Here is a 26,325-nt window from a genome sequence, read left to right as displayed (position 1 = left end):
CTTATCTAATTAAAAAGGTAAAACAAAGGTCTATAATAAAAAGGTGGGATATGAAGAAGATATCAAGGAAAATGTGATAATATGCAGGTATTATCATATGTATGTATTATCAGAGGAGGCCAAGCAAGGAAATCCTGTCAGGCAAGTGGAAATCAGTTTATATCATATTGGATATATTTTCAGTGAATTTATAGAATGGCCCATATTTAAGTGTTCTGAATTGAATCAATTGTATAGTAACAAGATTAAACCCCCTGATTTTTATAAAAATTAAATATCTATTGCATTCACTATATTGTACCTGAAATTAGTATTGTCTGTCAAATAACTTAGAAGTCATTTTATATATATCCTGAGTGAAGTCAAGGTAGTATTATTAGTTTACCTTTGTGGCAAATAAACAGAATCTAACTTATACCCTGCAGGAATTAGAAAATAGTAGGAATTAGAAAATTGTATTTTTTAAAGGATTACATTCTTTTTGCACAAGAGAAAAAGAGCACTTTACATAAAAGGATGGTGATAGAATCAATTTGTTGTGTAACTCAACACAATAATAGCTATAATAAATAATAAAAAACATAATCTGGGGAGGGGTGAACCAAAGCAAAAACAACAAAAAGAACCGCTGTAATGATAAAAATAAAAGAATCAAAAGATAAAAGAATTGGACTCAGTTCATGGATACAAAGAGATGAACCCAAATGTAGCCATATCTGTGAGAACAAAGGAATCAGAGTAATATATTCCTTAAGTGAAAATAAATGGCTAGCCAGCAAGATTAGGAAACTTTGCGCGAAAGAACAAAGTGGGACTCATCTTCAGAGTTTTTCTTTGCTCCCAAAGACTGTTTTGTTTGCTGAACAAAGCTTCTCAGCGGCTGGTACTGATAACTGTCTATCTTGTGACAGTCAACTTTTATTAGCTCTCTCTGAAAATCATTCACCATTAAACACAGTTGGATTCATTTGTTATTTTGTTTACATTTGCCCTTGTTAGTGGTGCCAATGAAAATATCTTCAGTGTTGTCACTACTCCTGATCAGCCAGACTCATTGTTGTATCCATTTTGTCCTCAGGGTTAGAAGAGTGACTTTTGGGGTCTGCTGAACCTGAAGATTGCTTGACAGAAGTTTCTGAAAAGGTAAATAAAAAAGTCCATATTTTTTTCTTACTTGGTTTTTATTCTATTTTTACCTTGCTGGTCTGCTTGTCCATAAAAGCACCTCAATCCACAGACATCTACAATGTTTACATTTCCTGACATTCCTATCTAAGAATAAAATGAACCTGATAGCATCAGTATGATAAAAATCAAAATTAGTAGACTATTCTACAACTGTGTTATCCTACAACTGTGTTAAAATCATACTTATGCATTGGAATGTTTTAACTGTGTTAAAATCATACTTATGCATTGGAATGTTGTGTATGTTTATGCAAAAGTGACTACTATTTTCAGTGAAAATTGCTTCTTATTGTTAAGAGTAGTATCCTTGCAATTCAGTCCTTTTAAAACATTATCAAGTTTTGTTGTTATGTTTCGTTTATGTTACGTGTAGACTTCATTATAGGCTTGACTGGTAAGCAAGTTTGTTTAGTTTGTTATGCGTGATGCGTCTTTTCCACTAGAAGAAGCAGTGAGTTAGGATAGTTGGGTTGTACTCCTAAAAGAAATGTCAATCACACATTTCAAGCAAATTTATACAGGAGAGTACCCTAAGGCTGAAATCCAAAGGACATTTGATTCAGAGGAACTTTGATTGAAATCAAGGAGACTTAAGATCCCAGATGAATCTTGTACAATAGATTGCTTCCTGAGATTTGCAGATTCACATTTTTAAAAGTTCTTGATGAAAACTAGAATGAGGCTAATGATGCTTTAGACCAGGAGTGTCAAACTCATGTTGTCATGGCGGTGTCACGTGATGTATCGGGACTTTCCCCCCCTTCGCTAATGTGGGCATGGCCAGCCTGTGAAACATCCAGCTCATGGGCTGGGGGTTTGGCAGCCTTACTTTAGCATATTCCTGTTTCTCTCTACTTTTGGAATACCTTAAAAAACTGTTTGTGTATAGGTGCGCCCCTTGAATAGTTAACAATTAATGTCTTTGTCTTGGTAATGGTATCAGCACTAGCTAAAAAAACCTATAGTTTTTTCATCTTAGTAATGCATAAATATTTGCTTTAGGAGATACTACCTTAAAGTAAGCACTGTTGTTGTTCTGCTTTATATTGGATTGTGATATAATCTGAAATGCTAATGAATTTAGACTATAGGATAGGATTGACCATCTTTGGAAGTCAGTGAGAATACTGGATATTTTCTACAAAAGGTTTTCTGGAAGATGTGGTCAGACAAAAACATCTTTTTACTTGAATAAAAGCTGGTGAAGTTACTGCTTACCATCTAATAGGCTTTTCATACATTTTTTTTTCATGATACTTTTCTTTCAACTTGTTCAAATAAATGAACAAAAAGGCAGGCAAACAAGGAACTTGATAGACAAATAGGGATATGTCCATCTGGACACCGTGTTGCCTCCTTATGTTACATTATTATATGTTGTTTTGCATTATACATGTACTAATCTGCACTTGATTGTATTGTACTGTACTTTCAAAAGAGGCCAACCATTTGTATATTATATAGAACTTGCTACAATTTAATTATAAATATAATTTTTATAATATGAAATATTTATTTTGACAAGTTATAAAATAATATCCTTATATAAAGAATAAATATAGGCTTACTGCTTATGTTTTATGTTGAGAAAAATATTATTTTGAGAGCTGCTTCTTCAAAATAATATGGTATCGTGAGAGTTTACAAAGTCACTTTTGCATTATCGGAAAAGTATGATGCATTTATCAGCCCTGTTTTGTTTTTATTTTGTTTTTTAATGTTTTTAAAAAATAAAGTTTATTTAAGTTTCATATATTTAAAACATTTAAAAAATAACAAACAAACATATAAACAAATATATGTTCATGTATACATTTTGCAGCAGGTATTGAGCATTGGTTACATTTTTATTTTTTTCTTTTACCCCATAACATTGATGTGATCTACCTTGTTACAATACCTTCCACGTTCTTTTAATGTTTTAATTTCACAGAATACTTTATGATTAAACGCATGTCCTCCATAGTTTCATAACTTATTCAGTTGTCAAATGTTGCTTTTTCTTTAAACATTCATATCAACTATTCCAAACTTTATAGTATTCACTATCTTTGTTGTTTTTTAGTAATTTGGTTAGGCTATCCATCTCTGCAAACTCCTGATTTTTTTTAATAACCATTTCCTCTGAAGGGACAATGGACAGTTTCCAATTTTGTGCATAGCTTACTCTGGCTGCAGTTATAATGTGCAAGATTAAATATTGATATTTTTTTCTATTTTTGAATCTATCATACCCAGCAAAAAGGTTTCGGGTTCAAGTTTTACATCTTGTTTAGTTATATTTAGAATCCAATTTTTAATATTTCTCCAAAACTTCTGGGCATATGAGCATGTCCACCACAGATGAAAGTATGTTCCCTGGACGCAGTTACACTTCCAACAATTTGGAGGGAGGTTCGGAAACAGCCAGTCTCGTGGGAGGCAAGTGCCAACGATACACCATTTTATACAGATTCTCTTTGTACGAGGCTGACATAGTTAATTTGTAATTTATTTCCCAAATACGTTCCCACTTGTCTAATTCAATACTGTGGCCCACATTTTTTGCCCAAATTATCATACATTCCTTGACTATTTCTTCTTTTAATTTGTAATCCAAAAGATATTTATATATTTTACTAATCAATTTCCTTTCCTCTCCACACCAAATCTTATCTAATTCTTGATAGGTCATATTAAAACCAAATTGTTCTTTATCTTTTTTGTAGTGCGTTTGTATCTGCGCATAGGGCCACCATGCTATCTCTTTTCCTTGGATTTGTATTTGATTCCTACCCTTTAACTCTCTGGTTTCATGTAATAAATCTTTATATCTTACAATATTATCAAAATCTAAAACTTTTGGATGTGTAACTGCCTCCATTGTAGATAACCAAAGTGAAACCTTACAGTAATGTATTTTTTTAATCTTTTCCCAACTAGTTAATAACACGCTCCTTATATAATGTCTTTGAAAGTACAAGTGATCTTTACTCTTTCCGTCCCACATAAATGTGTGCCATCCAAGTTGGAGATCAAAGCCCTCTAATGTTAAGATCCTTTTATTTATCAAGTTAACCCAGTCTTTGAGCCAGGTTGCTATCGCAGCATAGTAATATGTTTCGAAATCTGGAATACCAAAGCCTCCTTTCTTTCTATCGTCCTGTAACCATTTATATTTTATTCTGGATTTTTTCCCCTGCCATATAAATTTGGGTATATGTTTATTTAATTCATCAAAAAAGGTTTTTCCAACTTGACTGGCACCGTCTGAAATAGGAACAACAGTTTTGGCAAAATATTCATTTTTATTATTGCGAAATGACCTGATAGAGATATTTGTAGTTTAGTCCAATTATCTAAATCTTTAAAAATTTGAATTGTTAATTTATCATAATTATCTTTTTCAATTGACGAGCACCTAGCTGTCAGCCATATCCCCAAATATTTTACTTTATTTACCACCTGTATCCGTAATCTCTTTGTTAGTTCTTCCTTTTGTTCATTTGTACAGATTTTTGTTATTACTTTTGTTTTTTCTTTATTAATTTTCAACCCTGCCACCATTCCATATTGTTCTATTTCTTTTATTAAAGTGGGTGTCGTTTCCAGGGGGTCTTCTACTATAAATACCATGTCATCAGCAAATACTTGAAGTTTGTACTCCTTTTTTTAACTTTTAATCCCTTGATCTCTTGATTTTGTCAGATTTGTACCAGTAGTGTCTCTTTGACTAATATATAGAGTAGGGGAGCTAAGGGGCATCCTTGTCTTACACCTTTATTTATCCTTATATTATCTGTATTTTCCCCATTTATTAATATTTTTGCAGTTTGGGCATTATACACTGCTCAAAAAATAAAGGGAACACTTAAACAACACAATGTAACTCCAAGTCAATCACACTTCTGTGAAATCAAACTGTCCACTTAGGTAGCAACACTGATTGACAATCCATTTCACATGCTGTTGTGCAAATGGAATAGACAACAAGTGGAAAGCATAGGCAGTTAGCAAGACATCCCCAATAAAGGAGTGGTTCTGCAGGTAGCAAGACATCCCCAATAAAGGAGTGGTTCTGCAGGTGGTGACCACAGACCACTTCTCAGTTCCTATGCTTTCTGGCTGGTGGTTTGGATGCTGGCGGTGCTTTTGAATGCTGGCGGTGCTTTCATTCTAGTGGTAGTATGAGATGGAGTCTACAACCCACACAAGTGGCTCAGGTAGTGCAGCTCATCCAGGGTGGCACATCAATGCAAGCTTGCTGCAGTTTGCTGTGTCTGTCAGTGTAGTGTCCAGAGCATGGAGGCGTGACCAGGAGACAGGCCAGTACATCGGGAGATGTGGAGGAGGCTGTAGAGGGCAACAACCCAGCATCAGGACCGCTACCTCCATCTTTGTGCAAGGAAGGACAGGAGGAGTACTGCCAGAGCCCTGCAAAATGACCTCCAGCAGGCCACAAATGTGCATGTGGCTGCTCAAATGGTCAGAAACAGACTCCATGAGGGTGGTATTAGGGCCCGACGTCCACAGGTGGGGGTTGTGCTTATAGCCCAACACCATGCAGGACGTTTGGCATTTGCCAGAGAACACCAAGATTGGCAAATTCCCCACTGGCACCCTTTGCTCTTCACAGATGAAAGCAGGTTCACACTGAGCCCATGTGACAGACGTGATAGGGTCTGGAGATGCCGTGGGGAACGTTCTGCTGCCTGCAACATCCTCCAGCGTGACCAGTTTGTCAGAGTGTCAGTAATGGTGTGGGGTGGCATTTCTTTAGGGGGCCGCATAGCCCTCCATGTGCTCGCCAGAGGTAGCCTGACTGCCATTAGGTACCGAGATGAGATCCTCAGACCCCTTGTGAGACCATATGCTGGTGAGGTTGGCCCTGGGTTCCTCCTAATGCATGACAATGCTAGACCTCATGTGGCTGGAGTATGTCAGCAGTTCCTGCAAGACGAAGGCATTGATGCTATGGACTGGCCCGCCCAGACCTGGGAATCCAATTGAGCACATCTGGGACATCATGTCTCACTCCATCCACCAACACCACATTGCACCACAGACTGTCCAGGAGTTGGGGGATGCTTTAGTCGAGGTGTGGGAAGAGATCCCTCAGGAGACCATCCTCCACCTTATCAGGAGCATGCCCAGGCATCGTAGGGAAGTCATACAGGCACATGGAGGCCGTACACACTACTGAGCCTCATTTTGACTTGTTTTAAGGACATTACATCAAAGTTGGATCAGCCTGTAGTGTTTTTTTCCACATTAATTTTGAGTTAACTCCAAATCCAGACCTCCATGGGTTGCAAAATTTGATTTCCATTGATATTTTTTGTGTGATTTTGTTGTCAGCACATTCAATTATATAATGAACAAAGTATTTAATAAGAATATTTCATTCATTCAGATCTAGGATGTCTTATTTTTGTATTCTCTTTATTTTTTTGAGCAGTGTATATTGTTTTAATGAATCCTAAAACATTTTTGCCAAATTTCATGCCTGTCAATTGTTTGATAAGAAAATTCCTATTCAAGTTGTCAAAAGTCTTCTGAGCATCTAAAAACATCAGTGTCATTGTTTTAGTTGTGTGTACTTCATAGAATTCTAAAACATCCATAATTATTCTTGCATTTGTCTTCATTTGTCTATATGGAAGAAACCCATTCTGGTCAGTATGAATAATCCTGCTTAATATTTTCTTTAGTCTTTCTTGCCAATATTGTGGCCAAAATCTTATAATCTATATTTAAAAATGATACTGGCTTGTAATTTTGAATTTTTTGTGGGTCTGATTGTTCTTTGTGAATAAGGGTTATATACGCTTCGGTCCATGACTTTGGTATATTAGCACTATCCAAGGCTTCATTATATAAGTCTGTCATTAATTCCTCCAATACTCTTGAAACTCCTTATAAAATTCAGAAGGAATTCCACCTGGGCCCGGGGTTTTATTTGGCTTTTGGGCTCCAATTGCCTTTCTAATTTCTTCTATCGATATTTTATTATTTAAAATACATTTCTCTTCATCCGTAATTTCCAGCAATTTTTTTCCTTCAGATATTGATTAATAAGTTCTTATGGTACTTCTTCTTGATTGTATAGATTTGTAAAAAAAATCCTTAGCAATATCTTTCTTTTCCTTAGCCTGAGTACATACCTTCCCTTCTTGGTCTTGGAGAGCTACAATCATTCTTATTCCTTGTTCTTTTTTTTTTTTTATGGGCTAACCATCTCCCTGGCTTATTTGCGTTTTCAAAATAATTTTGTTTTACTAATTTAACTTTTGGGGCCAGGTCTTTCTGCATACTTAAATTTATCTTAAGTTTTATTAAATCTATTTCTTTATTAATATTTTGATTGTTCGGATCAATTTGTCAACTTGCTTCTAAATCTAAATCTAAGTTACACTCTCCACACGTTTTGTTGTTGCCTTTTTTCTTTATGCTTTTTAATACTATAGCCAATAGTTAAACCTCTCACATAAGCTTTTGTTGTATCCCAGAGGTTTTGAAGGGACGTATGTTCTCTCTTATTTATTTCAAAAAATAATTTCAATTCTTTTTTCACCATTTCAATATATTCGTTATCTTTTAGTATACTATTATTAAATGTCCATCTTCCAATCATTCTCTTTCCTTTCTATTTAATTTGAATAGGGTTATGATCAGCCCATACATTTGGCAAGATCTCTATATTTTCAATGTTTTCCATTAAGCCTGGGTCCATCCATATCTGATCTATTCTGGACCAAGAGTGATGGGGATTGGAAAAGAAAGTGTAGTGCTTTTTAGTTGGATACAGTTTTCTCTACACATCCTTTAAATTTAATTCCCTCACCATGTTATTAAAAGAAGATGGGAATAGTCTCCTTTTATTTTTATTTGTTTTGGAGCTTTTATAGTCTTTGTCCTTGTCTGAAACAGCATTTAAATCTCCTACAATACATACACTTGTATATTCAGTTTCTATTATCTTGTGATGGAGTTTATTGTAGAATTCTTTTTGATTTACATTCAGGGCATATACTATAACTAAAATCTTTTTCTGGTTTAATACTATTTCTATAAATAACATTCTCCCTTCATCATCCTTATATACTTGTTTGTGTTGCAGCCAATATTTTATATATACTACAATACCCCCTTTTTCTTTGATTTGAAAGTGTCCAATACATTTTCCCCAAATTATTATCCTTTAGAAGGTCTACGATGTGTACTTCTTGTATACAAGTTAGGTCTGCATTTTGCTTTTTAAGTTTTTCTTTGCTCCCTGACTCTCCTAAGTATTTGCTTCAACATTGCCACCTCGTGATCTTTATATATCAGTGGCTCGTCTCTGGTCTTGCCGTATAGTATGTCTCGTATTGTCTTTCTCGCGACTCGGATGTGGACTTCTCAGGGTAGTCTGTGTCTTTGGGCATAATGCGTGTATACTCTGTAAACCTCATCAGTGTCATTCTCAATTTCCTGTTTGTCTTTCTGTAGGGCTGTTGCTATCAAGTTCGCCATTATTTCACATAGATCTTCAACAACATTCTGGAATCTTAAATAAAATGATGCCTTTTCTAATTCTATATGCGTCACAGAATCTCGAAGTTCACAGTTTAAGACTTTCCAATTTTGTTCCGATTCCTCTAATCTCTTTTCCACCACCTCAGTTCTTGCCTCTACTGTGTTTAATTTTTGTTTATTTTTTGTCATTGTCTCTTGCATCTTTCCGATTTTATTATCCAGATTTTGTATCTCATTCTTCACTCCTCCTATTTCCGTTCTCATTTCTAATTTCATGTCTTCATGATTCCTCGCTATCAGTTCATGCGTTTTTACCATCATTTCCTGCATCATAGCTAATTTTGACTGTACTGTCTGCAAAGTTTGGGCAGAAGTTATCTTTTCCGCCAGTAACATTGCGTCAATCGATCTCTGTCCCAGAGGTGAAGATATCACTATTGTAGGTTTCTTCCCTGATTTTACAGTTGTAGTTATTGTTGCCATTTTAACTATTTGTAGGAGCTCTCTCCAACCCACCATCTACTATCCCTAGTAAAATTATATTGTCTTCTCCTTTGAATTCAGTATACATATTAATACATATATTGTTATTTAATAATTTTCTATCATAAATAGTCCCAGACAAGTCTTATTTCTATTTCTTAAATACTCAAATATTCTAAGGTTTAGAAAGTTAAATAGGTAATCTTCAACTTATGACCACAATACAGACCAAAATTAATGTTGCTAAGTGAGAAATTTGTTGTGAGTTTTGCCCCATTTTATGACTTTTCTTGCCACATTTGTTAAGTGAATCACTGCAGTTGTTAAATTAATAACAACTTGTTAAGTGAATCTGGTTTTCCCATTGACTTTGTTTGTCTGAAGGTTGCAAAAGGTGATCTCATGAGCTGGGACACTGAAACTATCATAAATGTGAGTAAGTTGGCAAGCATCTGAATATAAATCACATGACCATGGGGATGTTGCAACAATAAGTGTGAAAAATTGTCATAATTCACTTTTCTTAGTGTGTTGTAACTAAGCAAACTAGGTGTTGTCATTACGGAAACTGTTTAATTCAAGGACTTGTAATACAGTATATCTATCAGCAAAACCATGAAAGTGGATAGATGTTCGTCATATATTTAAATGAAACTAATATGGAATATGGATTCACTGGAAAAGAGTCTAATGCTGAGAATGATTGAGGGTAAAAAAAGAAGGGGACAGCAGAGAATGAGGTGGCTGGATTGAGTCACTGAAGCAGTCAACATGAGCTTCAATGGACTCCGGAGGGTGGTAGAGGACAGGAAAGCCTGGAGGAATGTTGTCCAGGGGTTGCGATGGGTCGGATATGACTTTGCGACTAACAACAACAACAATATGGAATTACTTTTTTCATTATTCTAAATTTCTGGCTTTTTTTTTTTCAAGTGTACGAACTTTTAAATTTATGTTTTAAATTTTGCAAGACAGTAGCAAACTAGCAGTATCAACTGAGATTCCAGATTGCATTTTTTTAAATGTGCTTTTTTCAGTATAAGTAAAATTGATTTCTGGATGTATTGGCATCCTACCATTTAAGTCTGTTCTGTGCAATTTTTAAAACCTACATTACACTGATTTTCATTATTCTGTTTCTCTAGCCAGATGCTCTCAAAATAACTTAGGTTATATTGCTTATATTATTTCATTAGTATTCCAGTCCTCACATAATGTGGGAAATAATAGAGTTGTTGTAAAAGTTATTTGGAATTCACAAAGTTGAGGAAAATTTGGTCTTTTCTAGATGTATCTGATTGTTACAGTGTGAGTTTTACACCACAACATTAAATATGAGTGTTCAGGAAATGGTGTGTGGATATTGCTTGTTTGCTTGCAGCTATACACAGTTCACTAGGCAATGATGTCACAAATTGAATGAAAACAAGCATTATGAAAAATGGTGAATAAGAAAAAGAAGAAAAAGCAAAGCAAGATGTTGAACAGTTGTGAACCAGAGCAAAGATCCCAGATCAGGGGTAACAAACTTGCAACGTCACATTGACTTTTCCCCCCATCACTAAACTAGAGGTGGGGTTGGCCCGTGCATGGCTCATCTGGCCTGCAAGCCACAAGTTTGATACACCTACCCCAGATAAAGAAAAATACTTGGTCTAGTATCAAAATGCTATGTGAAGTACTAGATGAGTTTTATTATGTGTTGGGTGGGGAAGAGCAAACCTAACAGACTAGCCAGTGAATACGGAATGAATAAGTTCACAAAGAATTTTATAACACATCGTAGTAATTCGAATTGGATTTTACCAGAGCTTGCATGGGTTGATGCAAGATTATCTCTGTCCATATGGTTATAGTCTGTCCATAGTGCTCATAGTTGTTCTATCAGGATAAACTAATAAGAGGTTTTCAAAGCCACCAAAGGTAACTGTTTCCATAGTGACAACATTGAAAAGTAAAATGTGAATTTTTAGAGGCAAAGCAACTCTTTCCAAAATAAGATGAATACTTCCTAATTTACCTTTGTAAAGGATTAGGTTTAAAAGTAAATAAATAACAGTCTAATAATAAACTACTACAGATAGTCCTTGACCTACAACCACAATTGAGCCCAAAATTTGTGTTGCTAAGCAAGACGTTTGTTAAGTGATTTTTGTCCCATTTTAGAAGCTTTCTTGCTACAAATGTTAAGTGAATCATTGTAGCTGTTAAGTTAGTAACATGATTGTTAAGTGAATCTGATTTTCCCATTGACTTTGCCTGCCAGAAGTTTGCAAAAGGCAATCACATGACTTAGGGACAGTGTAAACATCATAAACATGAACCAATTGCCAAGCATCCAAATTTTAACCACGTGACCATGAGGATTCTGAAACCATCATAACTGTTTAAAAATGATCGTAAATCACCTTTTTCAGTGCCATTGCAACTTTGAACAGTCACTAAATGAACTGTTGTAAGTTGAGGACTACCTGTATTAAGCAGTGGCCCCTTTCCTTTTGCAATGTTGTTCCTTTTGAAATGTGTGACATGCTTACAGTTACCAGCATTTGTTAAAGAGCCAACACTTAGTCAGGGGTGGGTTTCTACCGGTTCTGTCCACCTCTGTAGAACCGGTAGCTCTGAAGAGCAGCAGATATAGAACCATTTCTATGTCTGCTGATGTTTTTGCCCATCCACCTGCCCGGGTTCTTACCTGACCTTTATTTCCTGCTTTTTCAACTTCAGCTACCGTGCAAGGCACAGCTGCAGTTTAAAAAGCAAGAAAAAAGTGCTTTTTGAAAGGCTGCTTCTCTGCACACAGCATGCTGGTGACGATTTACAGGCGTGTGTGGGCAGCGTGAAGGGAAACACATCGTAAATCAGCGAACCTCGTAAATCAATGAACCGGTAGTTAACCCTGTTGGATCCCATCCCTGCACTTAGTCCTTTCTTGTATGAAAGTTGTATGTATAGTGACAAGTTGTACATTTAGTAATTGCCTCATTTAGCCACTATTTGCAGTTATGATGGTGATGAAAAAGTAACTTTACAGCCAATTTTTGCATTTGCAACTTTCATATGGCTACAAAGCAAAGGCAAGTTGAAATAAGAATGAAATCACAGTTTTACCTTCTCATTTGCTTTATAAATTAATGGGTTTTTTTTTGTTTTTTACCATTTTAGTCTATGATTAATACTTAGTATTTTAATTGGTTGTAAACTGTTTTTGTATAAATGAGTAAATTAAAGGTGTGCTTCAAATCCAATACACAATTTCAGAATTTTTCAGGAAATTAATCAAATTAAACTCATTCTGAGGACTAAATTCTGATTGAAATTGAAAAAAATAAAAGCTTTATGACATCCGTTGAGTAGCATGATAGAACAATAAATAAATAGATTTTGGACCTATCAATAAAGGAGAATATTTGCAGCTCAGGGATGAAACAAGGGATCCTTAGTGCTCTCTGAGCTTGGTTCTTTCTTGCAGACCTAGTTTGGCTAATGAAATGTTTCAAGAAAAAAAAAATCGAGGCCAGAGAGCACCAAGGACCCCTCATTTTGGAAATAATCTTTTAATTTTGATTTTCTGTAAATAAAAATTTATGTCGCTTTTTGATACACTTTGATGAAATTGATAGACTATTAATATCTTCTTTAGAGATTAAACCTACTAAGTTTCACATTGATAGATGTAGGAGGTTTTTCCTATCTTGCCTATATAATGTCTATACAAAGTGCAATTGGTATAGAGCTTCTAATTTTAGAAGGTCAAGTGTAGGTGTTTTATAGCTGTACTCCTTTCAATTTATTTTTAAAAAGAAAGGAAAGTCCCGGTGACTTTATTAGAATGAGAATCCCACCCTCAAGAGCTTTGATTGGAGAACCACTGATGAACCACTTCCTGTGGATCTTTAAACCACTTTACTTCTCTTTTATCTCTTTCCAGGCAAATGCTGTTTTTAGAGCTGTGCAAAACATTTGAAAGGGGCCCTTCATAGAATGCACTGATGCAGAGGAAGAGTCTCTTCTCAATATGTGAACAATTGTCCTCAAGGACACTGCTTAAAAAGAGTTTCCTAGTTACTAGCACATTCTCTTAGGTCCCTGTACTTTGTAAAGTGTCTTTTGAATGTCTTTTTTGGGTCTCCATTTTTGTTTCTTTTTGGAGACAGTGTCTGGATTTTTCTCAAATTCTTACCAAAATTCAAACTGGTACTGTTAATTTTGGAAATGTGTGATTCAGCTCAATGAGTTATCAGATTGGTCGAAATAATCCTAAATTTAGAATGTAGAATTCATCAGAATCCAGTACTTAACTCGTAATAACTATATCAACATTTCCATCTTGACTTGATTGAGAGTAGAATTGCTCTCATGTTTTTTTTCAGGATTCACATATATAGCACTTACTCTATTATATTAAGGCTGGAAATTTACTGGCTAACTTTCATCCAGTAGAGAATAGACACTTAACCTACAGAAGTACATGAGTGTAATGGAAAAGATGAGTTTATCTAATTTAAATGGTGCTATTGACATTAGAATGTTAAATTTGGACAGTTGAGTTTAAGCTCAGTAATTTTGATTATCTTATTTATAATGGATCCTATTTGTGTGTTACTGGTTGTTCATTAAAGTAGCATGGTCTTTCTTTAGATGCCTACAGTAAACATTTGGTACTCTAAATTTTCTGATGGTTTAAAAGAAAGCTGATCTTCAGTATAAAAAGAGGAACAAACATTGAAGAAGCATTTTCTTTCAAGTTATTTCTAAACTTGAAGTATTATTTTAGTAAATTCCTACTCTTCCCCCCTCCATTCCCAAATAATTTTTTTAAAGTATCTACCAGCCAGCCAAATTTGAACAATGTTAGCTCAACAGTTCAACAGATGGAACAATTTACTACATGTTTTTTTCCAATGAAACCAGAACTAAAACTTATTATTATTAACTAGGTCATGCCTACGAAAGTTTCATCCATGCATTCTAAGTTGTTTCTCTACTCAATCTGTCTTCAAAATAACACACTAAAGTCAAACAGTGAAGTTCTAGGGGGAAAAAGTTTAACAATACTGTTAAAGTTTTCGTACATGATAAGATTCTAATTTCATTTAATCCATTCAATAAATATTTAAAATCTTTCGTTGGTTGCACATAAAGAAACTGAAAAGAACTACAAAACATGTAACTAAGTTTCTACAGTATTGATAGAAAAGCATTGGCATGATTTTAATTTTTAAATGGAGGAATCACGAGAGATTCTATGAAGTTATGCACAATATCCATTTTCTTATAGCTAAATATGATTTGAAATTGTTTAGCAAAATCTACATTTTATTATAGCTAAATATAATTTGAAATTGTTTAGAAAAATCTCTGCTAAAGATTACAACAAATTAATTTGTTGACCTGAGTATAATCAATATTCTGAATTTTTATGTTGACTTTTTAAATTACTAAAGGCTTCTATGAAACTATACTTCTTTTATGTCTATGTTTGCATGAATTTTGTTGTTTATTTTGTGATTAGCCATTCTAAGTTTATTTATTTATTTAGTTTATAAAAATAGATTTGTCTATTGTTTGGGGGGAGTTGTCAGATGTTTTGAGATAAACTTGAAACAAAACTTCTAAGCAAAAATTAATTTGAGGAATAAATCTTAGATTAAGGATTTAAAGGATTAAAGAAAAGAATCTGAATTCTTTTTTACTTATTTTCTGCATTATTATGAAGAAAAAAATCATAATTGACCTTAAAATATATAATTTTTGTTAAATTTATATATTGTTAACTATTTGTGTAATTGACTCAATCTCCAAAGATTATAATTCAGTTTATATTTATTGGTTTTCATTTAATTTAACTTTCTTGCAAAACAGAGTATCTTAAACCCATATTTTTCGGTGATATTTAAAAACTTGTTGGACCTTTCACATTAAGAATTGAAGCTTGGAAAAATCATAGAAAAAAAGGCACTTGTTAATCTGTTGTAACTGCCTTTCATGGGAATTTGTGAAAAGATAAAGCTGCTTTAAAGAATTTCTGACAAGTGCTATGTTTATAATCCTGCATGATCCAAACAAAGCACATTTTTTAGAATCCCAATCTGAATCATTTCACAGCTGTAATCTTTTAGTGTAAAATGTAATGGAGTGTTAGGCTTGTTCACTTAGGCTGCATTATCAAAGATAGTTTCCAAGAAAATTTCTAGCATATAAATATAATATTAAAAAGTTATAAAAAAGGCATGGCAAGTCCAACAAAATTTCAAATGTCAAGTTATAATAGTATTCACACAGACATACAGACTCTACTAAACCATAAGTGATTGTGGACATACATTCTTCAGTACTATTATTTGAGTCAAGATAGTTTATTTATTTTCTAAGAAGTCATATTCATCCTGTTTACTTTTGGCCTTTTTTCATGTCCTTCTCAAAGTTTGTTAACATAAAATAGAAAACATTTTTATGTATGTTGATACTGATCCAGATATAGTGGCCTGAGAACACCAGGGCTGCAATTTTAGACTTTTGTTGCTGTTTTCAGAAAATAGTTTCACAAATGTAAAAGTTATGGTTGATGCATGTTTGGCTAAGAAATATTTGGCATGTGATAATGGTTCTGTTCTAGCTATAGAACCCTGGTTATCCATATCAAGCATACTATTTTGTCCTCACAAATTTTTTTAGATCATGTGTTTCATCTTGTACCACAAGAGTTTCTTTCAGGCTCAGAATCCTAATTATCAGGGTTAATTCAGAATTTCATAGTATTTGTTCTGCCAATAGTGCAGTGGTCCACAAAATAGTGCAATGGTTACTCATCCACAAAACATTTTTTACAAAGAAGAAATAAGGTGTTAGTAAAATATTAAAACAATTGCTTTTTTTTGGCATTCAGTCTAAACAGGAAGTGAGATCATAGATAGGAGAGGAACTTATTATTTTATCCAGACTAGAGACTGGCTGTCTTCTGTCTTTTTTTTTTCCTTTTCTATTTTAAATAAATTTTTATTCATCATATTTCACCATAAAAAAACATTTCCACTCTTTACAGCGTTCCAGTTATGGTGTTCACTTATATTAACATAGTTTATAAATATATGCGTTACTGTTTCTATACAATTATATACTTATCTCTAAAGATAGCCTATAACAGTATTTACAAAGATAGATAGATAGATAGATAGATAGATAGATAGATAGATAGATAGATAGATAGATAGATAGATAGAGACATATATGTTTTCTTAAGTTTTCATGGGTACTTACATGTATGGTATTCAGCTTTGTTTGAGTATTTTCCCACGTCATTATAGTTGTGCTTTTAAAGTTAAAGTTTTAAAGTGCCGAAATGTTGCTACAACTTTAAAAGCACAACTATAATGACGTGAGAAAATACCTGAACAAAGCTCAATACCATATATATATAATATTTCTTACTTAACTTTTTTTTCTGTCTTAAATATCCCTTATATTTATTTGATACTTGATAGGTACAGAAACACAGTGTAAAATCTGGTCTGTGTGAGTGACAAATTCTTTATGAGGTATGCCACCCAATTAAAAATCTTTGTTATTACCTGTATAGCAAACATAATGAACTTATATTTGACATATGTCTCCTTTGATCCATAGGTTTCACTGTATTCGGTTGCTATGTCATCATAAAAAAATTGTAATAGTATTATGACAGCCTCAGTATTGCTTTAGATTGTCAGTGAAGATCAAAGATTGTGGTACCATTCTAAAATCTGATTAATTATTACCACTGTGTATATGAAAAGCTAATTAAAATGTTGAAAAGTACAAGGTACTTCATCTCTTACATCTCAAACACACACACTGTACAATCTGCAGAAGAAGTTCAATGTGAGATTGGAGTAAGATTCCAAATGTTGCAGAATTTGAAGATATTCCATGAGAGTTAAAACAGGTTCTTCCAGAAAAGGCTTTTTAATGTGGAATCACCCTACCCCGTTCATAGAATCTAAAGGTAGTCACTGTCTTCATGACTGTGTTTTACTGAATTCCGCAAAGAAAAAAATGGAACATGATTGCATTATATCTTTTGAAAAGTAGTGTTACCACCACTGGCCTATTGATTATATCCAGGCAGTAACTGTAGAAAATAACCACCACTTGCTTATGGATTTTTTTAATATTTAGTTGCAATTGAATATTATATGCTTTGCATTGAAACAAAAGGTTTTTAACTATAAGCAAGCAGTGAGTGTGTAGTTTAGTGAATGAAAAGCAGATGCCCTAACTCACTACCAATGTGTACACATTTTGGCATGATTAATGCCATTATTTTTAAGTTGTAGGAAGTAATAGTTTTCTATCTTGGCTTATTATATCTAAAACTTGATCTTTAAGACTTAATTATTAATTATTTGCACTTAGTAGCTGATTTTAATTTATGAACCCCACATAATATCTTTGTTCATCTTTAATGTGGGTAGGGATATGGACTAGAAATTGTTGTCAAGGCTAGCTTCTGCTGATGTCTGATTTGAGTTCCATGGCTTAAGAAACCAAAGTACCAAGATATATTTTATGAATCCAAATCTTGGGTTTCTTAGAAGTTTCCAGTTCAATCATGGTTATTTTCTTGCTCAGAGAAGAATATCCCAAGGCAAAGTTCATTTTGCTAGAACTTGAAATATTAAGATTCATTAAGCTATACTTTGATAGAAGTTACTCTCTGCCATCATTCATAAATGAAAGAATGACATATAATGAAAACCATGAAACAAATCTCAGTGACATAGGACTGAAGCACTGTTCATTTGCATTACTTATTTCAAGTAAAGGTGAAAAAATACAATATTAATCTTGATAAATTGGTGTCCATTTCCACTTGTTGCCAATTGGAAAAGCTTCTTTTGTATTATCATTCTACTAGCAGAGAAAATCAGTGTATTTATTTATGCACAAGTACATTTTAACTGACAAACATTTGGTGAGATGTTGTGCATTTTGTTCTTTTAATTAATAACATAAAATATTTTTTTAACAATGTTTTTCATACATTGCTATCTTTCTTTGATGCTTTGTTATCTAGGGTCATTATTTGGTAAAAAGGTGGAGTATAACTCTTGCAATGAAGAAAAAGAATATGTATCTTTGGCTGTGCTTATTACTTAGGTTTCCCCCCTATCTCTTGTATAGAAAAAGTAAAGAAAAATTTACGTTTCTCTGTACAATGCATACAAGAAACCCCCACCACCACTACCACTATGGTGGGTGAAAAAGCATTAGAAGCCCCCATGTATTTTCGAGCCAGTGTCTGTTTTCTATCAAATAAAAATGAGGTTGCCAGTTTGATTAACCTTTTGCTTTAGCTAACCTGTATCAGTGCTGTCATCTTCTGTTCTCTACTTGTTTACTTTAGCATTTTTATATTAGATTCCATTGCTTTAGCCAGTGATAGCTTTATCACTGTAAAATCATTTCATATCTAAGGTTTAAATTTCTTCTAATTAGCATGTGTTTTCCAAAATTCTGTAGTTTCTTAAAATTAAAAAAAATGTATTATTTGGCAATCATGTTAAACTAGCCTTCCTTAGCTCATGATAAAACTTCCTCATAATTATGCCCCCCCCCCAATAAGGTATTAATGAGAATGTACCACATCAGTGAAATATATATGTATCTGGTAATAATATTGAAAACTCCTACATTTCAGATGACAAGACTATAGGAAAATGTGGCCAGGTATTTGACTATTAATTAGTTCTACAGTTGAAGGTAACTGTTCTTTTAGAATCCTATTGCCAGAATTCATTGGTTAGGAATGACTTAATTTATATAATAAGCTTTGTGGTAAATTACAAAAAAAAGCTCAATAGTTCAGTTTAGTGTGAACAGAAAGAAATGGTAGAATTGCAAATATTATGCACATTTGTTGATTCTTGATTCTGTATCCATTACTTTACTGCAGCAGTCTCTTTACCACTTTTTAAAGAATTCCTGAGGGCTTTGAAAATTATGATTTCAGGATATTGTTATAACTACAATAAGTATACACCCTGTGAAAATGATTGATGATGATTTACCAGAGCTACAGATTACAGTTCAGTTGTAATTCAGAAAACAATCCAATTCTGATGAACAAATACTATAAGTTATTTGTTTGGGCTAGAGAATAGATATGAAAGCCAGGATTGAGGTAAGAAAATATCCCCCCCAAGACCTTTGTTAAGTATATTTGCTTTGTTGCTTTAATTTTCCAGTAGAAACTTCAAAAGATGTGGATAAACTAGAGACAAAATAGTTTATGAACTATAATTTAAAACTTTTTTATTATGGTAGGTACATATTATGCTATTTTTATACACTTACATGAAATAATGCAACCACTACCTGATGGTGCCCTCTTTCACAAGTTGGGTGCCCTTCCAAATGTACGCACTTCAGGTCCCAGAATCTAAAATAATAGCATGCTGGGAATTGAAGTCTATGGATCAGGAGAAAGGTACTTGATTAAAGGAAGTTCTGAACCATTAAGAAATGTGAAGTAACTGAGACCTTTTCTGAGGTCATTGAATGTAGTAAGATAGGAAAACATTTATGACTTTCTACTTATATGCTTTCCATAGTATTACTTGTCCTATGCTTTTCTTTCTTTTATATACCATCATAGGTAGAGGTTAATATTTGGAATAGACTCTCCTGCTCAAGCAGGCCGTTGGACTAGATGACCTCCAAGGTCCCTTCCAACTTTGTTATTCTATGATACTTTCAACATTGTTTTATCATTCTAGTGGTTTTCTTGGCATGTATAACCTCCTTTTCCAAAGCATAAAAAAACCTTCTTTAATTTGACACTTAGGCATTTATGGTATCCATAAATGGCATGGCATCCTACAGAAGTTTTGAATTGTAGATCTTATCTGCTCCACGTCTAGCTTATGCTTGGTCTTGCCCTCCTTGCTAACCTTAATGTCTTACAAACATAACATAGGGAAAACAAATTGAACATGTTTCTCTGAAAAGGTATTTAGTCCCTTCCAGACTTTCTGGATGTTCACATATCTTTACAAATAAATGTTACCAGAGCTTCATACAGAAAAGGGGTCCTAGTGAACACATCACAACAAAGAGCTATTTTCCATGAGAAGAGTCCTGTTGAATCAAGTTAAATATCTGGTTAATCAAGCAAGATTAAGAGATTAAGATTGAAAGAAACACCTAAAGACACCTAAGAAGTTACTCATTCTGGGAGCAATTACAAAAGCCGGATTTGGTAGAATGAAACCATACAGATACATAACTTTGAGGCCAATTCAATATGGATATAGCAACACTTGAGTTTTAGGTGTTTTCTGAACGTGATTTCATCACCTTAACTCTGGGGTGGGAAATACAATCTGGAACAAAACACAAACTATTTTTTCTTTTGAGTGGAACTACCATTTTGAGCAATTTTGTTAATGTTGCTATTTTATTAGAACTTGATGTAATGCTATTTTTTTTAAAAGTAAAATTTGGGTGCCCTAGATGTTTACCATAAAAAGGAAGATTTCAGGATCAGTTATAACTAAAACTAACAAGTTAACTTTAGTTAAGTGCCCCACAGTTCATGCATCTGAATGGACATTCAATAAAGAAAGTTACAGTCTTCAACTATTTGAGCATAGCGTTTCCTGCCTTTGGCAAATGCAGGATAGATCTGGTTTATTTCATCCCAAATGCCCCAAATCAGTGAGAGATATACAGTCTTTTTACCATTCCAGCGATGCATTATTTATATAGAACGCTAAAGATATTTTCAGTTAAAATTGTGCACAGATTTTATTACAAGCTTTGTTATGATTGTATGGCTTTTACATATCCTTTGAGAGAGTACACATAATATTTGTAAGGAACATATTCCAAGTAGCACAGTTGTACCCACTATGATTCTCTTTTGGGTACGTGATGTGATTTAAGTAGAAACTAGTGAATGGGAATTATTTACTCTTACTGACTGAAATTATATTTTTTCTATTTTAGCTTTTTTTATTTCGTTGATAATTTTGAATTGTCTTAATAAAGATCTTTAGAGCAGGAATTGTTTTCATACAATACACTTTTTATAACACTTATAATTGTGAGATATTAGTTCGTCAGCAAGATTTTGATTTGGAAGAACAGTTGGAGAAGTCTTCCCTTCACAGATAGGTACATTTGTCTGTTCATCAAAATATCTGCATGAAATAATTGTCCAAAATTTAGGACAGTTTTAACTTTAGCATGATTTAATATACTTCCGTTGACTGTGCTTAAAAAATTATTTTGAAAAGTCCTGTATGCTGTTGTGGTAAACAGGTCACTTTTGATGAAGGGGCCATTCAGATCTCTTTAATGTAGTTGCTGTGATGGTTGGTTTTAAAAGTGGGCTACAAATGGAACATTAAGCAATTGTTATTTTTATTTATGATTGTTTGGGGACTTATATTTTACTTTATCAAAAGCAGTAAGACTTAAATGTTGTAAATGAGTTGGAGGAGGCTACTGTGATCACATTCTGTTTTTGGTTTTCTCATAAGTTGCGTAGATAAGCTGTGGAAAATGAATATTGGGTTAGATATGCATAGTCTACACAGTTTCTTTTTGTTTATATATTTGCTTTTTTATAGCTTACAATGAACCCAGTGTTGCTTCTTTATTTTATTATCAGAAAATTTGTACCTTGTAGGTTCTTTTACTAATGTAGTTTATGGCATCATTGGTACAAGGCATAGAGTAATAAGTAGCATAGATATTAAAGGAATAGTTGGCCTGGAGAAACCATAGTTACTGGCCATGTGAAAAATGGCATTTCTAAAAGAGTAATAATATTTTATCTTAACTGTTCTTAAAATTATAGTCTTCATAAATCATATTTCTGATGGTGGCCATAGGAAAAAAAAGTTTCTAGGCAACACAGCACTCTAATAATGAGTTTATTCATTCAATTATGAATTTATTCAAAATAGCATCCTTGAACCTTTGGGCAATCTTTGAACAGTTTACCCTTCTTTACCTTTAGACTGCATAGTTTTGGGAAATCAGCATTTATTTAACATTTCTTTGAAATTAATAGAGATCATTGCAATCTTAGCTTTACAGATAGTCCTTATGAAAGCAACTGCCCTTTGGCAGAGACTGTTTCTTGATCATTTTTATCCCATTAAACCTGTTAGTAGGGGGTTGTCCTTTGCCTGATCCTTTTTTCCCTTGTACCCTTCTCCTGCAGAGTAGAGAGATTTCCGAAACAAGCTACTCTTCCAGAACTGCTTTCCTTCCCAATGTTTTTCTAAAAGTTAACAAACTCAGCCCCGTGACCTTAATTAGAACCCTCCAGCTACTATCTGAAATTAGAACCCTCTAGCTGCAACCTGAAATTGACAAGACTTTAATCAGTTTTACATTGAATGCTTTTGTTTGCCCTCTCAGCAGCTCATGGTCAACATGCTACACAAATAGTTGGTCCTAGCGCATTCCTTTTCATGTGTATTCTTACTTACTTTCTTGTAAACCCATCTTCTCTAATGAATGAAATACAATATCACTTCTCTTCTTGCTAATTGTGCCAGTGTTCCAATGGGCAGGAGAATTGTGGGGTGGGGGAGGAAGACCTATAAGAGTCACCCTTTTACTCGGCTTCCTTACGAGTCAGGTTCCAGAAACTTTCCTCAATGTTTGGTTGATCCAGCTTTTTGGGGGTCATATTCTTCTAATGCTGAAAAGGAAGGAAAAACAGAAGAAAAATTTAAATCATAGTTATGGTCAAATGATTTTTCACTTGGTGACTGCTTCACTGAACAATCAAGTTGCTGATCCCAACTGCTGATCCCACTAAATGAGGATTATTTGTACCTTCTACATTGCCATATATAGCTCCATTAATAGATATCATGTAAAGTTAACAGTTAGACAGTGTTTGTGATCATCAAAAAGTTTGTAGGAACAGAATGCAATCTTTAAGTAAAGGTCTAGTGTCTGTTAGATCAGTGGTTGCCAACCAGTGGGCCAGGGACCACTGGTGGTCCGTGAGAAAATTTTGTTGGTCTGCAGAGAAATGTCACCCCCCAAAGCAACCCCCCAAAGCAATTAATCCAGACTGCATGCGAACACAAGGCTGCCGCCCACATGGCCTGTGGGAACACAAGGCTTGCATCATTTGCATTGCGAACAACACGGGGTAGTGAGGGGAGGGGGGAAAGGACAGAGGGGGGGAACTTGCCCCACTTGCCCCCCACACATGGCCTGGCCACCGGGCTGCTTCTTTCAGCTTCTTTCTTCTGCTTTTGGTTACATGCAAGGAAAGCAGCAAAAGTTTGTCTTTCTCTGCCCCAAACTTTACCAGAAATGAGTCTTTGGGACCCTGCAAGGTATCTGTTACAAGAGGCTGTGCCAGCAAAGACTCATTTCTGGCAGAGTTTGGGGGAGAGAAAGAAAGACTTCTGTTGCCTCTCTCTCTCTCTCTCTCTCTCTCTCTCTCTCTCTCTCTCTCTCTCTCTCTCTCTCTCTCTCTCTCTCTCTCTCTCTCCTCTCCCTCTCCCTCTCCCCCCCTCTCTCCCTCTCTCCCCTGAGAATGGATCTGGAGATGGTATTCTGCGATCCTAAATAAGAAATGATAGAACAGTAGGAAAACATGGTGGGGAATTTTCCTGCAGGCTTTTGGGGGGATTTTCTCAGGGTCTCTGGTCTGTGGAATTTAAAATTATGAATTTGGTGGTCCCTGAGGTCCAAAAGGTTGGCGACCCCTCTGCTAGACATTGTGTGGAATAAACCTTGCTACTTCTACATTTTAAAGGGTGCTTTATTTCCCTTCTTTTCTCCCCTGAGCTGTTGAGAGCATCCAGTGGTGGGAGGTGCTTCAGTCTCCTCTTGGATAGGCTGGGCTTAATTTGCAGGATGCTCCTCCTTCTCCACGGGACTCCTCCCCAGCATCCCCCAGTTTTAGCTCACCCTTCGTTGAGATAGGTAGCTTTCCAGATTGGCTGGAATAGCAGCTAAAATGAAAGAGATTCAAACACCAGGTTTGCTTTTTCACTTATTTAGGGAATCCCTTTGATATTTAGGAGTCCCTATAGCCTCCGACGGCTTATTAACATCCTGGCCGTCGGGGCTAGTAGCACTTCTCTAGAGGGATAGACTTTCAAGGATCAAATTATCAAATTGAAAGCTCTGCAGCCTTAGATGCTTTCCCTCAAAATCGGGCTGTCAGGGCTTGTTTCCTCTTTCGGAGAAGAGATCGCAAGAGCAGTTTACAATCCACTTAACTTCCAATCATTAACAGCACCATTCCGAACAGCAAGCTTGCCTTATGTTCAGCTCTTCAACAGCTGAGGCTCTTCCCCCGTTCAACACCAAAGGGGATTGAAAGCATGAGTGCTTCCAATCCTTTTCCCGCATAGTCGCTTTATGCTGTTCAGAACAGCTATTTAGGCGGGAACCAGCTGCTGAACTCTTAAAGCCGCACCAAGCACTGGCAGGTGCCATTTTGAGGACCTCATGGCACCCATTCCCAATTAAAACATAAAGCAAATAAATACCTGTGAGAGGATTGTTTTTCCCTACTGGGTTCCCCTTGTAGAGACCAGGGGATTGGTTTCCCTGCTCCTGAAGCCGGAGCAGCAGACCTGCTTTGTTGGTTAACCCTCACAGAATATAAGTCCAGCAGCTTCACAGCAAGCACCAAGGACGAAGTCCACCTGTGCGGAGCAGCTGTCGCAGGCCATTGTTAACATAGTTCTGGCCTGAAGAGGTGTTGATAAATGGATTTCAATTGATTGGATTGGAGATTAATTCTACAAATACCAAATCTGAAGGGGGATTACAAGAAGTTTATAAGGATACCCTGCTCCTTTGGGACCAGGCCCCTAGATGTGCCAACCACCTTATAATCAAGCCTCATTGACAAATTTATAGTGGAAATGGCAAGTGGCAAAGGTTCAAAGGCCTCTACCTCCAGAACAATGACCAGGGTCCGGGGCAAATTCAAAGCTCCCAAGAGACCTTCAAGGGCCGAGGAGAAGGCTGCCCATAGATGCCATCAGGCTATAGAGAAACAATTGAACAAGCATATGAGGGAGACAGACCGGACTTCTCCAGCACCATCTCCCACTCGCAACATCCAGGCCCATACACCCCTCCTCCTCCCCGGATCTTTCCCTTCCATCCAGGCAGAGCTCTGCCAGGCAGCCTCCCCCCGGTACCTCACTGACAGCAGCTGCACCACGGTGGGCCCCTGAGGCCACATTTACTCCAACGGCAGCCAGCCTCTGCCAAGATGATTCCCTCGCTGAGGATGTATCCTCCAGGATGAGGGCATGGATGGAATTGGCAATAAGACAGAGGATTGCAGCTGGTGTTCAGCAGTCTGTATGGGCCAGAAGACAGTCCACTATCTCAGAATGTGAATCTCATTCAGGCTGGTCACTCAACGAGATGGAACTACAAATTCCTCAGGTACATCACCAAGGGGAATTTTCTACCTTTCCGGACATGCCTCCCCAAGGGTTTCAGGAAGAGAGGGGGATCAAGAACAACAGATGGACCATCTAGAGGCAGGGTCAGCTCATGACATCGATCCAGCCCTCTCAGAGATAGATCCATTGGAGATGGGCATGTCAGATGACGAGGGCCTCACTCCTGACCAACCAATTTTCATGGTACTTTTTTGGCCACAGTTATTCAGATCACTTTTATTCAAGGCCAAGACAACTGTGCACCTTAATAACTACCTTAATAACTACCCCTTCTCATCAACGAAGCTCGCAGGAGGAGGCAGATGATTTGGTTTTTTTCTCAGCCTGTAAATGAGGCTGATGTAATACCAGTCCCGCAGATGTTTTCAGACTTAGTGCAGAAACAGTGGGCTTCCGCAGCAATGATCCTTACTCCTACGGGATTTGACTGGAAATTTTATAACCTTGCCCCAAGTTTTCCTGAACACACCCTCAGTTGATGATCCGATAGTGGCCTTGGTTTCACCCTCTGCTATCTCCAGTGAATCGGAGGATCTGCTTAGGATTAGCTCTTCACAGGGCTCATCAATCCGATGCTTGGGCTATAAGAGCATCCACAACCACATCCTTTTTCACGTGGTCTTAACTCAGATGGCTTCGTGGGAAACCATCCCATCCTCCAATATTCATGAGCATCAGGACATTGCCAAACTGATTGTGGCAG

General features: G+C 35.6%; 1 protein-coding gene across 25 annotated transcripts in view; it reads left to right on the top strand.

Moving 5' to 3' along the window:
* Window positions 1-26,325, top strand: part of FOXP1 (forkhead box P1) — a 639,457-nt gene that overhangs the window by 272,503 nt on the left and 340,629 nt on the right. For all 25 annotated transcript variants that reach the window (XM_087923662.1, XM_026722283.2, XM_087923674.1 and 22 more), the window contains one exon: window positions 1,079-1,143. The gene's annotated coding sequence lies outside the window, so the exon portion shown is untranslated. The remainder of the gene's footprint in view (window positions 1-1,078; window positions 1,144-26,325) is intronic.

This window comes from Pseudonaja textilis, chromosome 2 (genome assembly GCF_049901715.1).
Source record: "Pseudonaja textilis isolate UNSWEBS1 chromosome 2, rPseTex1.2, whole genome shotgun sequence".
In the NCBI taxonomy this organism is placed as follows: Eukaryota; Metazoa; Chordata; class Lepidosauria; order Squamata; family Elapidae; genus Pseudonaja; species Pseudonaja textilis.
This window is presented reverse-complemented; position numbering and strand designations above follow the sequence as displayed.